The 14192-nt window shown below is 37.1% G+C and overlaps 1 long non-coding RNA gene across 25 annotated transcripts in view; it reads right to left on the bottom strand.

The window, feature by feature from the left end:
• LOC146587860 (uncharacterized) overlaps window positions 1-14192 on the bottom strand; it is a 359490-nt gene that overhangs the window by 175824 nt on the left and 169474 nt on the right. For 20 of the 25 annotated variants that reach the window (XR_014897548.1, XR_014897547.1, XR_014897549.1 and 17 more), the window contains one exon: window positions 7959-8014. The exons of the other annotated variants lie outside the window; for them this stretch is intronic. This is a non-coding gene — a long non-coding RNA (uncharacterized LOC146587860). The remainder of the gene's footprint in view (window positions 1-7958; window positions 8015-14192) is intronic. 25 annotated transcript variants of the gene reach the window in all.

Raw genomic sequence — 14192 nt, 5'->3', positions numbered from 1 at the left:
ACAGGAGGGAATATATTTTAAAATATGACTTTAAAGACCCAAGTCTAAATGAATAATCTGTTGTTTTAAAAATACTGAACACAAATATAAATGCAGAATATGCAAGGTTCTACTAACCTAAAAGCCTAGTCATAGCATTATGACAGCAATATGACACCTAACCATCACAGCAAGTGAAAACAAGGGAGAGATGGCAGGAGGGAAGAAGTACTTGATATTCAAGGAAGAAAATAATGAATGTATCTAAAACGTAACTACCTTTTAAAGTGTCACACTTAAATATATTTGCATAATATTTTCCTTTAAATTGCATTGTGTACATATTGATTTTGCATTGTCACTCCCAATACATCTGGCATCTGCAAATTCAATGGACCCAATCCAGCACACTTGCAGCTACTTCAGGCATTTTGAGTATGATTTGAGAAGGTAAATTGTGGTGACTCCAAAAGCAATACAACCCAGAGAGACATGAAGAAATAGTTTGGTGAGAAAAACTGAAAGCCTTCACACAAATCACATCCTCGGAAGCTGTGTCCTGTAATGAGAAACGATGCTCCAGTTCACCCTCTATCATTCCCACACATACACTCTTGTTAAGCTCTTCTCTTCTCTCTGAATAATGCCTCAATTACAGACATACTGAGAGTCCATATACAGTGCAAACATGAGTCCATGAACAACCTGCAGAAGATGAGCTTAGAAAAAGAGGCATAGAGAACAATCATGAAGAATGTTTGAAGAATTTAAACAACAACAAAAAAATTCAGATAAAGAATTCTGAAACAAAGGATATGCTTATGTCCTTAAYCTTTGTATTATACACCTCTCTAGCACATTTTTTATCTCCTCTGTTCTCCACTCCCCACTTCTCTCTAACAAGTATAAAATTAGATATATAAGAATTAATGGTTGTTATATTTCYTCTATTAAAAAAGTATGCTGCTTATCCAACAGCAGTAGACCAAGAAAACCCAAAGCTGTACATACCTGTTCTCGTTATCTCTGTGAATGAATTCTTTTCTATTAGGTGGTGGTATTTTGGAATTTGGTTTCATACCCATTTGCAGTGCAAAGCAGAAATAGCACCACAGATCTTGTGAGGCCAAGCTGACAAAGCAGCTCAAGCGTAAGGGCTGATCACAGTTATCAAATTATTACATTGGGGGAAAAAAATCCCCCCAAACCCCCCCAAACTGTTACCTCAGTTTTGCAAGGTAACACAAACAAGCAAGCCAGAAGCCAAAAAAGATCTYTGGGCTTCAAGATTGATGTTTTTCTTATATTACACAAGATGCCATTAAACATACAGGCAACTACACCTTGCAAKAGTTAAGCTTCTATTCTGTTTACCCTTAATTACATGAAGAACACATTACAATCACTGAATTTCAAGAAGACTAAGATATACTTTAATCTGCATTACAGTATTGTCATTTTCTAGTGGGCCCTAGGCATTCAGTCTTCACTGAGATATACAYGGAGCAGATTTAGATCTCTGTCTGCCATTTCGTTGCTTTCATACGCTTAACCTTCTAACATAAGCAACTTTCTTTTAATATAGTTTCTTTACAGTGCACTATCAATTCAAGAAGAATTAGTTATGCTTGGTAAACAGCTTTTTTGGTTTGTTCTACAATCATAACGAGTTAGTAAGATACAAAACTTTAAAAATATTACTGTTCTAGGACAGAGTTGGCACACAGAACTCTGTAATTTAACTTCTTTAATTTATTATAGCTGGTGATGTTTCCAGCAAGGCAGTTGTAAAAAAGGATGGAAAATATTTAAACTCATTTTTAGAAAACCTTTCTTCTCTATCCTTTTTGCACTTTTTATCTTGATAATTTGCCTAGTTACATTCCATTAGATCAGACAGCAAAGCTGTCAATATAGTGTTGTGAAATTACTGAGAAATCAGTAATACAATTGTAAAACAGCTGTTCACTTTTGCTAYGTATTAGGAAAACTAAGCAAATAACTCTTTGGACATTAAAGCCGTAGTAATAAAAATAACTTCCTGATAATATCAATTCAAACTAAATAATCATACTGCTGGTATATTTAGATGAAATTTTCCCTTAAATCTTCCAGGAAAAACTACTTAAAACTAAGCCTTTGGACATACGACAGATTTTAAGATACTATAAAACATGAAGCAAGTTAGCATCTCATCCAGTTCTTCATGTTAAGAAAATGCTAAAGCCACAGAAGTTATGGTTCCACTGTTCCAAGATGAGGCTTGTAGTTCCCTTTTCATAGCTCCTGTAATTTCTGAAATACTACCGTACTGAACTAGTTCAGAARAAAAGAAGTACATAGTGTCCTATTCTGATGTTTCTCACCAATTTTTAAAAGCAATTTTGAAGCTCTACAGAACTAAAATTGGGGAGATTTTTCTTCTGAAASTTGGGACGTTTTTTCTTTCATAGACATTTTTTCTTCTGAAATACAGACATAGCCAACTTCAATACCAGTAATTTATGTTTCATCTGGCATTTCCTCACAAAAACAAGAAAACACAAAATGAAGAATGAAAGCATTGCAGAGGATAACCTTTAATATTTKTGAAGATTTTTAAATTAATACAATTTAGTATAATTACATAGGAAAATATCTCTTAGGGCTCTTCTTTCCTTCTGCCTCCAGTAACAACCATAAGAATATTGCAAAAATTATGAGATGAAAGAAAGAAGACTGGTTCTTACTCTTGAGCCTTGGATGCTTTTATAAATACTTTCAGAAATGTCCAAGATTTAAAAGTCAGAATCAGTCTTTTAAAAAGTCTTTTGTAGCTACTAATGCTAAAGTTAAAGAAAGCAGGAGTTCTGTTCACATCCAACAGCTGAAGCATTGAAGAAATAATCAAAYTTTGCAAGATGGATGGCCGGGGAAAAAAAGAGCTACTAAGTTTATCAAGATCCTGACGCTGCAATTGGCCTCCTGTGGTTGTACGAAGACCCGACAAAACCTTTCTTGAACACAAGGGCCTTCTCTGCATGGATGTAGCTCCAAGGCTGGAGTCCAATATGCTAATGATTTAAGACATGACGTTTACACATAAAGAATACCCCCCCCAAAAAAAAAATAGTAATTAGCTTGAGACCCTTTGATATAGTTAGACTTTCCTAAGTCAACAGACACAGCACAGAAACAGAGATACTGTGCATTTCTTACACATTAGAACTTATTGTTCTCAAGTTTGCACTTCATTTCAAAAGGTCACAAAAATTCAGATTTTCACTTAAAAAACATAAAGAGAATGTTTAGTGGCACAGCTGCTTGAAGGCAGATTTGGTTTGGGATCCTAACTTCTTGAATATGTGCAGTTGGCTGGGAACACAGCCCTGATTAGCTAATGAAGGCAGAGTTTCCCTTCTCTAACTGGCTCCCTTAACGTCTGTCCTTCCAGGGAAGARTCTCCTGTTATTGCCCGGGTGAGATCTGCATACAAACAGCTTGATCCACTATCACTCAAGTTGTATTTTAACTATATSGGAGTAATATCTGACCTAGAATGCACAAAGTGGATGATCAAAGCGAGGGAGAACTTTTGATGATTATCTCCTGCTTGGAAAAGACTGATGTATGTGGTATCACCTTGAGGAAAGCCAGTTCAGAGTAGCAAGAACTTTGGAAACACCTGTTATCCCAGTTACCCACAGGACATAGTGTAGCTACCAGCAGCTATTACTACGTAAGAAGGGAAAATGGGAGTCATTAATTAAAAATACTGCAAATGAAAATCTATAGATGAAATTAACGGGAGTTCTGGGGATTACCATTACTGACATAAACCAAAGAGAATTACTCTCACAGCATACCAAAATGACATGTTAGTTACAGTGAGATTCACAAGTAATCTTCTTATAATTACTTGTTTCAAACTCCTTCATATTCTTGCATAGCCAAGCTGAAAAAGAAATAGCCCTTTTAACAAATGCCTTCATTTAAAGTCTCTCTCGAAACATATATATTCATGTATTTTTGTCATTGATTAAGACAAAGGGCCCAGAAGAGCAATTACTTGTGGCTGGGCATTATGAGAAATATTTCTAAATTAAAATATTTTCAATAGTGAAAACTATTAGCACATGAATGAAATTGCACTCTTTCAATAACAATACTGCCTTTCAAAGTACGTTCTGCACTAGCCAAAAGAGGTATGGAATTCTGAGTACAGACGCAAGAATAACCCAGTACATACTTGAGCATATGCTTTTGTTTTTCTTCTGGTTGTTAATTATTCAACGGCAAACTGAAACAATCTCACCTCTTACTGATTCTGTAGGAAACTCACCCCTGTGCACAGTAACAGCACACAGTTTCACACCATTCACGACTCCAAAATAATAATAACGCGGAAACCGCCAAACAGCATGGAAGCTAAGGCCAACTAGTCCGGCACTGTGTCTCAGAGAGAGGTAAGGATCAGGTGTTTCAGAGGTGGCTTAAGTAAACTGTAATTAGTAGACAGCCATTTGTTTAGTTTGTACTGGCTTGAATAYGTTTTGGTTTGTAATTTGTTTGTGAACTGATCGCTGTCTGTTTTTGAAACTTGAGTGGCGAGTGATTAGCTGAAGCACGTGGTGCTGTTTCTGCTTCTTGCGCAGACGAGCATACCGCTGGCAATCACAGCTCCCGTGCGAAAACTGTGAATCCTGTTTTCACTCTCAGTGACCGTGCTCTGTGGCCACCATTAACTCCATGTGCTAGAATAGTCTTAAGATGTTAACATTTCTAAACATTTTGAAGGGGCTCAAGTACTGTTGGCATTCCAACAATCTCTGAAGCAATTTTGTATCGATAGTTACCAGAGCTCTTCAGGTTTATACTTTTAAAACTTTTTTTTCCCAAAATAACTATTTAGAGCATTTAATATTCACTTAGACCTCAAATTCACCCCCTATAATAAAGACAGAAGATGTCATCAGTTGCACAAAAATGCATAAAATGTAGGGTTAAAGTGAAAGAAATAAAAATGATTATTTTTGGGTTGCATTTTCTATGTTATATTTGGTCCACATCTGTGCACTGTACAGAAATTGTGTACTAATGATAAACCCATACTTTCAGCAAGCTTTCCATGCCTCAGAGAATACTAGCAGGCTTGCAAACTTTAAAATATTGCATGTTGCCAGAGAGCTAATTGTTGTAAGAATTATTGTTGATAGTATCTGCAGTAAATTCCATTATTGTTCAGCATTGCAATAGCAACCCAATGCCTCAGTCTCTCAAGGGGCCCTGCTCATACAGCAGTGGCTAAACATATGAAAAATATCTAGTGCTTGGTTTACAGACCTATACCAATTAGGTCTCAGTTTTACTAGTGTCTATTTGACTGTGACTGAATTGGGCTTTAAATCACTAGGCAATTGTTTAGATTCAGAGCATCCTAAACCACAAAAACCAGCAGGGCAGGGTGCGGAAAAAGAGGCACAAATTATCTTGAAATACTTCAATTAATGTTTAAGTTGGTAGAGAGATGTGAAAGGTGCCAAATTAGCTCCTATTTCACTATAGGTAGAAAAGATCAGCTCTGCACTCTGTGTGCTCATCATCACCCATATCCAGCCAAAGCCCTTACCTCACCTCAGACACGTGCATAAACTGGGATCCAATCCATTTACGGCAGGAGCAGAAATAGTTACTGTAGGATTGTTTCTCTATTACTTAAATGCTACAATCATCCTTAGCAAGGAAAAGAAACCATAAACAAAGCCAGTAAGAACAGTAAACAGTTTCTACCTACATAACTCTTTTTCAGGGACTAGTCTCTGTTGTTGGACTGCTGGCTTTAGCAACTACTTCTTAAAAAATGATTTGCTTGTCTAATATTTTATCCAGCAACTAGGGGCTCAGACTAGATGATTTTGGGGAGTAGGAGCCTGAGTAAGGAAGGAGAAAAACTAGAAGGAACAGGTTTGAGGCTTCACTAAGAATGCAGGTTAGATGATCATGATGAACTTCATTCTTTTAATAAAATAAAATGATAAGGTTGTTTTAAAGACAGGCTTAGAGAAATCTTACTGAAATATATTGATTTTTGTTTTATCATAATGATTAATGATACTTAGAGAAACAAAGACTTTAAAAAAAGGAATGAATTTTGTTATTTTAGCCATAATGATTATCTTTCTCACATTTTACACACTGATGAATAAATCAATTATTATTCCAGATCAATCTAAGCATTACAATTTCATTAGAATTTATATTTGAAAGGGCAGTGACATGACAAGCTGTCCAGGAGACATCTTTATATTAAGAACAGCAGAAATACTGAATAGCTGTGTCACCAGTTGTGGTTTTGCTGGAACAGTTAAAATTCTATTATTAATCTGATCTATTTATTTTTGATACTTGCAGCTTATATCATCAAAAAATTTTCGAGCATGAAGAAGAAACTTGGAATAATGACTGATCTGGACACTTGCAGGGCCCAGATGAAGACAGCTCAGGTTAGAAAAAAAAGAATGCAAGTTTAGCTCCTTGATCATTTGCCCCTTTTCACCCATCTGGTACTATCAGTTGTCTTTAATAAGTACTCAAGGTTAACATTCAAAATCAGTAACTGTTTTTCTAAACCAAGGTTTCACTCCCTGTTTACAAGACTGATTGCAGACTAACTTGCAAACAAAATCCAGGAATATCACACTTGGGAAATGTAGATGACAGCAGTACTTGAGGTCTATACTCAGTTTTTTTAAAGGAAATAAAGGAATACCTGGAAACAGTGGGTTTGAAGGAAATTTTCAGGAGAAGATCCAAAGGAAGGAGATTTCTCCTTAGATAACTGAGATTGAGGAAGCTTTCTAGGTATCAGTGGCACCACAGAACAAATAAAGAGCCACAAATAAAGATGAAGTTAACATTACTGATGAAGCGTTAGAGTCACGGATCACTACAACACGGAACAAGAGAAATATTTACACAGGATCGTTCAGTGCATATTTCCCTTTTCATCTTCATTTAGTTATTTTAACCAGAGTTAGGATAAATCTACTGAAATGCACATCTAAGGCAAAGTCTGTGAGCAGAACAGTCTCTAAGAAATTGTATCTGTAAATCGTTTTGTCTTTTCTCTCTCAACAAACTATCAGATGATTTCAGAAAAAGCATCAAAAAATGATGGGATTAGGTGTAGGCAATATTTAAACTCTACTGCATACACATGGTATCGCACTAATGTATCAATAAAGTACATAACAATAAGAGAGAGGACCAAAGAAAATGCTTTTTTTAGAACAGTACCTAAAGCACAAAACAATCAGTCAAGCAGGTATTAAACAGGTAAAAGCCCTGAAMTCTGATACTAGTCAGCCTACCAATCTGCACACAGTAAGATTTCAAATTGTTGTTTTGTCATGATTTTTTGGTACCCAGAAGCTTTTTACAGGTAACCAGACCATTAATTGCAGTATTCATTCCATAATTGCATTTTATTAATTTCAGCTTTACAGAAATGGTGTTTATAAATTTCTAAAGCTACCGTCAGCTCCTGGCAGCCACCCTACTGTTGCTGTGCCATTCCTAGGTTATTAAAGTATCATCTCTGGTTTTCTCAAAGACAATCCTGTTTGCAATGCTGATATTCTGGTAGGCAGAGGAAGATTCACAGCATCCAACAAAAAAAAGCTCATTTGTAAGACTTTCAAAAATCATTAATACCAACACAAACTATGAAGAAACTAGGACAACAAGAGAAAAGAATGCATAGAAAGAATAAAATTAAGGACATCAGGGGAAAAAAAAAACCCTCATTTCCTAACCAAAAATAATAAAGTCAGTAAATTTAAACCTTTTTTATTAGAAACTGGCAACAGCATTTTTAACATTTTTAGAATAGATTTGTAGATTTTCTCCAAGAATGTATAACATCAATCCCTCAGAATTAGTTGCCTAATGTTTGAAAAACATTTTTGTGAACTAAGGGTGACTATGCATATTTTTCTTACCTGGACAGTTTAACAAAGTTCACATGCCTGAACAGAATATGTATTGTAAAAGAAATCTGGAATTAAAAAAAAAAAAAAAAGAATGTGTAATTATAGCTTATTTCTCACTGATGACAAATTAGTAACAATAACTAGTTACTACTATATATAAGCTGCAAGTAGAAGCAGCTAAGTTATACTAAACAGAAAGCTCCTAAAAATCTATTAGGTCACTGGTTACCTAAAAAAGTCCTGATGTTATGTCATGAATGAATTTATAAATAATAGTACTAAAAACAACAAAACTACCCATATTGTGCTATTTGAAAGGGTAATTGTTATGTCAAGTTTGTGTCAATTTTTATGTGATCTTTTTATTCAAAACCCAGCTTATATCTATCATTATTTCCTCAGAGGTATACTCAGATTTGTAATATGTCTATCATCTGCTGAAAATATGAATTTCTCATTAAATGGTCTTTGATGTACAGTTCGTTTACTTTCTATAACATTTCACATAAACAATATAAAATGAATATTATTAAGATTGAAGTGTGATTAATTTAAGTATTAGGAAATGCCAAATGCTAGCCTGCCTGGTTAACATTCATTTCTTCAGTGAGTTTTGAATGTGATACAGCTGTGAAGTGCTTAACCATACAGTATTCTTCCATGAGAACTTCTTTTCATTTGTTGTACAAATGGACATGCAAATTTCAAGAAGATATTTTTGAAAATTTTGTTGCTTAGCTGATGGACTAGAGAGACATTCATGGAATAGTATTCAAATCCTGATACAAAAACTACGGCATTTTTCCATGATACGTACAATCTAATCACTGCGGTCTTCGATTGTGTCACAAACACTCTGCAATTCAAGTTCAGCAAATTCTTTTGGAGGAAAAACATTGTCCTTGTTTTACAGATGAGTTACTTGGTGCTAAGAGATTAAGCTGAAAATTGAATACACTAATTTGGGTCACATGCGCCTAGTTTTTCAGAGGACTGAGCGTCACATAGCACTTTATATATTTAAGGCATTGCTCTCAACAATTTCAGCTGGAGACATGAATACCAACCACTTCTGTAAATCAGGTGTTAAACTGAGATTACAAAAAATGGGGAACGTGCAAATGGGGAATTGCTGACCATCTCCAAAACTTCTGCTTAAGCAAAGCGCTTCACACCTTCCTCTTCTGTGTGAACTCTGGTGAATCTGAGGATTGAGTTTTATTCTCCCGGGCACTGTTTGACTATCTGTCATGAGACTCCTTTTTCTTGTGCTGAGAAGCTCTCAGCTGCTGCACACCTTCCACTAACTGCTTACGAACAAGACTCTCCCATACTACAGAACCTAATTCATCCTCAGAACAGGCTGGCTGGATCAAGGACTGTATGAAAAACCACGTCACCAAGTAATGAAAGAGTCCCACAGTACATTTGCAGAGGCAGGTCATAGCAAGGCTGCACAAGACACACTAGTATTGTTGGACTTTAACACTTAACCACTTAAATAATGTTTTCAGACAGATTTTCTTGGTAAGTAAAGGTCTATTTGGGGTGGGAGAAAACATAAATAATCTTCAGTAATTCTATTATCAGGCACAGTAGTTATCAACCATAACAACTAACTCCAGAGCTGGAACGTTTATATATTCCTCCTTGAGGTCAGGGAGTAACTAACAGCATCCTTTATGCAAACCAGCATGACAGAAGGGTTATTTGCTACTCTGTCATCAAGTATTTTGTTGACCACAAGAAAACTGTGAGACTAAGGAATCATAGTTTCAATTCTGGACACTGGAAACAGAGTCTTATTATGGAAAGTGACATACAATGTCAATAAAGACTCTTGAAAAGGCAAGATAAGGCAGAAAGATAGTCCTTTCATCTCTCTTCCATAAATAGCAGTTCCAGCATACTGAAGATTATGTCATAGGTGAGTATCTGTCAAGATGCTTTGTATTTTTTACTAAGAGGGAGACCAATGACTGTGACGCACTGAATTCTGGAATGGGCCAATAAAAAGCAATCAGAAAGTTTGTTTATTTTTCTAAAAACAAACTGCAAACCTAGTCAGGTCAACCCAGTTATTAGTAAACCCTAGAATGTATGCTGCCAATAAAATACAGTTTCCTCCTGGCTACATTAGCATCCTTCTAATGTAGTCTGACTAGTTTACCTTAATTTAAAAACTGGGATTCAAGTCAAGCAATCTTGGGTTGAAAGGGTCATATCCTCACCATTTCCTTAAGCACCTGACTGTACATGGTATTTTGAAACTTCTCTCTCATTTCAGAAAGATTAATGATCAGACTTATCTTCTCTGTTCCAGGTCCAAACCACAATCCTGCTACTGGGTTTGCACTGATGGACTCACGCAGCTGTACAAGTCAATGTGCATGAAACAGTTTTTTCTCCTCAAATCTAACAGCAGGAAAGTTTGCAACAAGCCATTTGCCCAAAGCAATTCAACAATAGAAATTAACTAAAATCTAATCAATCAAAGTAAAATAAACACACAATTATTAAAATGGCTGACAGCCTCACAGAGCAAGCAGAAGTCTGATACACAATCTACCTAGATGAACAGAGTTTTGGCAAATACAAAAACTGTGAAAATATAACTGATGATAGGATAAATGATAAATTAAACAGACACATTGTTTTTTAAGATTTGCTATACACAATCCTATCTTCCGAGGTTTTACATAGAACAAAATTGGAAGGAGTTTCAACATAAAAAGCAGAGAACATATCCAGAACCTATGCTCTCTTCCTGCTTCAGTTTGGAAGAGTGATCGAAGTGCATTCAAAACAGACTTTCAGTAACATTATGATATGCAAGAAAACTAGTAAATGTCTAATTGAGTAACTAGTAAGACTAAATGGGTTAATGCACACTGGATGCAACTGGTTTTTCTCAGGCAGAACTCAGAATGGTGGTGGACAGTCACCGCCGCTGATGCATGGTGCCAGCATTCCTGTACCTGTCAAAAGTCCTGAAGTCTGTTCTGGGAAAAATGGCACTTTTTGGCACCAGCAGGTCTGTTTCCTTTATGTATTTTGTCACAGCCTCTTTCAGAATAACAACAACAACCACAGTAAAGGTTACTGCTTCTTAGTCCAGTTATCTCGGTATCACTAACAGAAAGTAATTTGGATCTATACATTCTAGTGAATCATAAACAAAGCTGGTATTCCTGCTCTCACTGGAGGAACAGGCATTATGACTAGAGAAGACAAGCCTTTATTACCAGTGATAAAGTCCATGCAGGAAATGAAGCAAGTTTGCCTTCCAGCTTGCAAGGTCTGCAGATGTAACAACCAAGTTCCTATTTCCAAACTGAGCACATATACATGGCATGAAAAGCACCAATATGCTGGACAATAATCACGGAACTTTAAAGATACAATTTTTACAGTCAYTTTTCAGTGAAGAACAGTGTGTTATTCTATTTTCATCCTTTATTTAAGAGTAATCCTATTTTATGCATATTCATTATAAGTCATTTATAACCAGATTTGCAAAGGTATTGATTTCAATGGGAGTTAAGGGCTAAATAACCTTTATATGGAGTCATACCGTTCATCCCATTAAACCGCTATTGAAAATAACATGTATTGTCTGCATACAAATCATTATGCAGCAGGCATTATCCAAGGACGAATTCAATAGCAAGAGAAAAGACCAATTAACTAGGAATTCAATATAATTACAAAAGTTAGGAAGCTGCTTGGGGATGGGTTTGCTTGAAAATCATTGGGGAAAGATGAAAAAGGAAGTTTGTTTCATCACTCCTTCCAACATATGATTTTCACTTCAGCTCTACATTATTTATTTTTACTATCTGAAGTATTAAGGTTCCAATAAAGCAACAGAATATTGACAAAGATACCATTAACTGGGTTTCTGGCGGGGTTGGGGTGTCTTTTATTTTGCAACAGTATCATCAATGCTGGGTTTAGCTGTATCAACAGTTAAAAGCAGCAGACTGGAATTCTTGTGTATAGCTCTTGGCTGTTTGCAGATAATTAAACCGGCTTTTCTGACTACAGTCTTATAGAAGTTAAAGTCAGGTCAGCTGAAATAATGCAGAAATGTACATTTTAAGGAAGACAATATTTGAAAGCTTGAACTTCTTCCCTCCAATTTTACACATTTATGTGAAAAAAAAGAAAAGAAGTAAGAACTGAGTGCCAGTGGAAATGAACTCTGGGTAATTAAAGTAAGTTTTAGTACTTAAAACTGTATTATTTTATTATTGTAGACTCAAGGCTTTCTATAAAAAATAGCACAGTAAATCCTCAAACAAGCCATTTAAAGTCAACAGATAAAAAACCCCTCACATTATGTTTGTCTAAGGAGCACTGGAAGAGCTGGGGAGATGGAAGGAAACACTGTTGGATAATGTCCTGAAAGCTGCAAAGCATTTCAGGGAAGCATGTATTTCATTGCACAGAATTTTTATGCCCCTTTATAAGTAGAGGAACTATGGTGGGTTTCATACAGTGCTGTTACTCCAGACAAAATACTTGGCTGCTCACAAACGTGAGGATGAATGTGCCCAGTGAACTTTAAGACTTGGAAACTCCTGTCTTTCAGTGTGCAACTGTTTTTAAACCTGTGTCAGTTATTCATAGCTCTCTGGTTTAGAATCAGGTTTCTATTCTTGGATTCAGATATAGCACTCTTTTTTAGATGGACAGGGGGAAYGGGGGAGCTGTTTATTTCTCAATTTTCAACCCTACCGTTTTTTTTAGAAAGCTACCTATTGAGCAAAACAGAGATTCTGAGGGTGACTGCAATGACCCCATGACATGGGGTATACTAAGCATGCGGTGACACACAGCAGAGATACTGGCTTTTCTGAGGCCAAACTCCCAGGAAGCATACCTGTCCAGAGAGACTCTGCCAAGACTGAGGCACACATAGTTTGATATTATCCTTCGTCTGCCTCTTCTAATTAATCCCCCCATGAAACAGGAACAAAGCTGAATAAGGTRTAAGATGCTTTGTTCTTGCGATGACTGGACTAGGGCTGGGGCTGAACAGCTCTGATGGTGCAAGACCCCAGTTAGGTGGCTATGGARCTGGCCGTTGTTTTAACAGCATCTGAGAGCTTAGGACAGACCACTGCCACTCCAACGTTTAAGTCCTATGTAAATGTCATTTCACTCAAGGGACAAACGACAGTTATCCTGTTTACTTTGTTTACAGTAGGTACTGATGCAAAAAAAAAAAAAAAGAGAAAAAAAGAACATGCAGAAGCTATTATTATTTAGCAGGACACATACCTACCTTCAAAACTGAGTAACTGCATGTATTTCACAGAATCACAGAATGGTTAAAACTGGAGGGGACCTCTGGAGATCACACAGTCCAAGCCTCCTGCTAAAGCACATTTAACACGATCACGTSCAGGTGGGTTTTGAGTATCTCCAGAGAAAGAGAATTCACAACCTCGCTGGACAACTTGTTCCAGTGCTCTGTCACCCTCACAGGAAAGAAGTTTTTCCTCATATTCAGCTGGAACTTCCTATGTTTCAGTTTGTGCCCACTGCCTCTTGTCCTGTCACTCAGCACCACTGAAAAGAGTCTGGCCCCATCCTCTTGACACCTTCCCTTAAGATACTTGTATACATTGATAAGATCCTCTCTCAGTCTTCCCTTCTCTAGGTTAAACAGGCCCAGCTCTCACAGCCTTTCCTCATAGGGCAGATGCTCCAGTCCCCTRTTCAYCTTTGTAGCCCTACACTGGACTCTCTGAAGTATCTCCACGCCTCTCTTGTACTGGGGAGCCCAGAACTGGACACAGTACTCCAGATGAGACCTCACCAGGGCTGAGTAGAGGGGCAGGATCACCTCCCTCGACCTGCTGGAAACACTCTTCCTAATGCACCCCAGGAGACCATTGGCCTTCTTGGCCACAAGGGCACATTGCTGGATCATAGTCAACTTGTCTATCAAGACTCCCAAGTTTTTTCCACAGAGCTGCTTTCCAGCAGGTCAGCCCCCAGTCTGTACTGGGGCATGGGGTTATTCCTCCCTAAGTGTAGAACCCTGCACTTTGTTGATCTTTATGAGGTTCCTCTTCACCCAGCTCTCCAGCCTGTCCAAGTCTCTCTGAATGGCAGCACAGCCTTCTGATGTATCAGCCACTCCTCCCAGCCTGGTATTGTCAGCAAACTTGCTGAGGAGGTATTCTGTTCCTTCATYCAGGTCACTGATGAGTAAGTTGAACAAGACTGGRC

This window comes from Rhea americana, unplaced genomic scaffold (genome assembly GCF_003343005.1).
Source record: "Rhea americana isolate MKP2758 unplaced genomic scaffold, rheAme1 scaffold_56, whole genome shotgun sequence".
Classification (NCBI taxonomy): domain Eukaryota; kingdom Metazoa; phylum Chordata; class Aves; order Rheiformes; family Rheidae; genus Rhea; species Rhea americana.
Note: the sequence above shows the minus strand (reverse complement) of the source record. Positions and strands in the feature narration are given on the sequence as shown.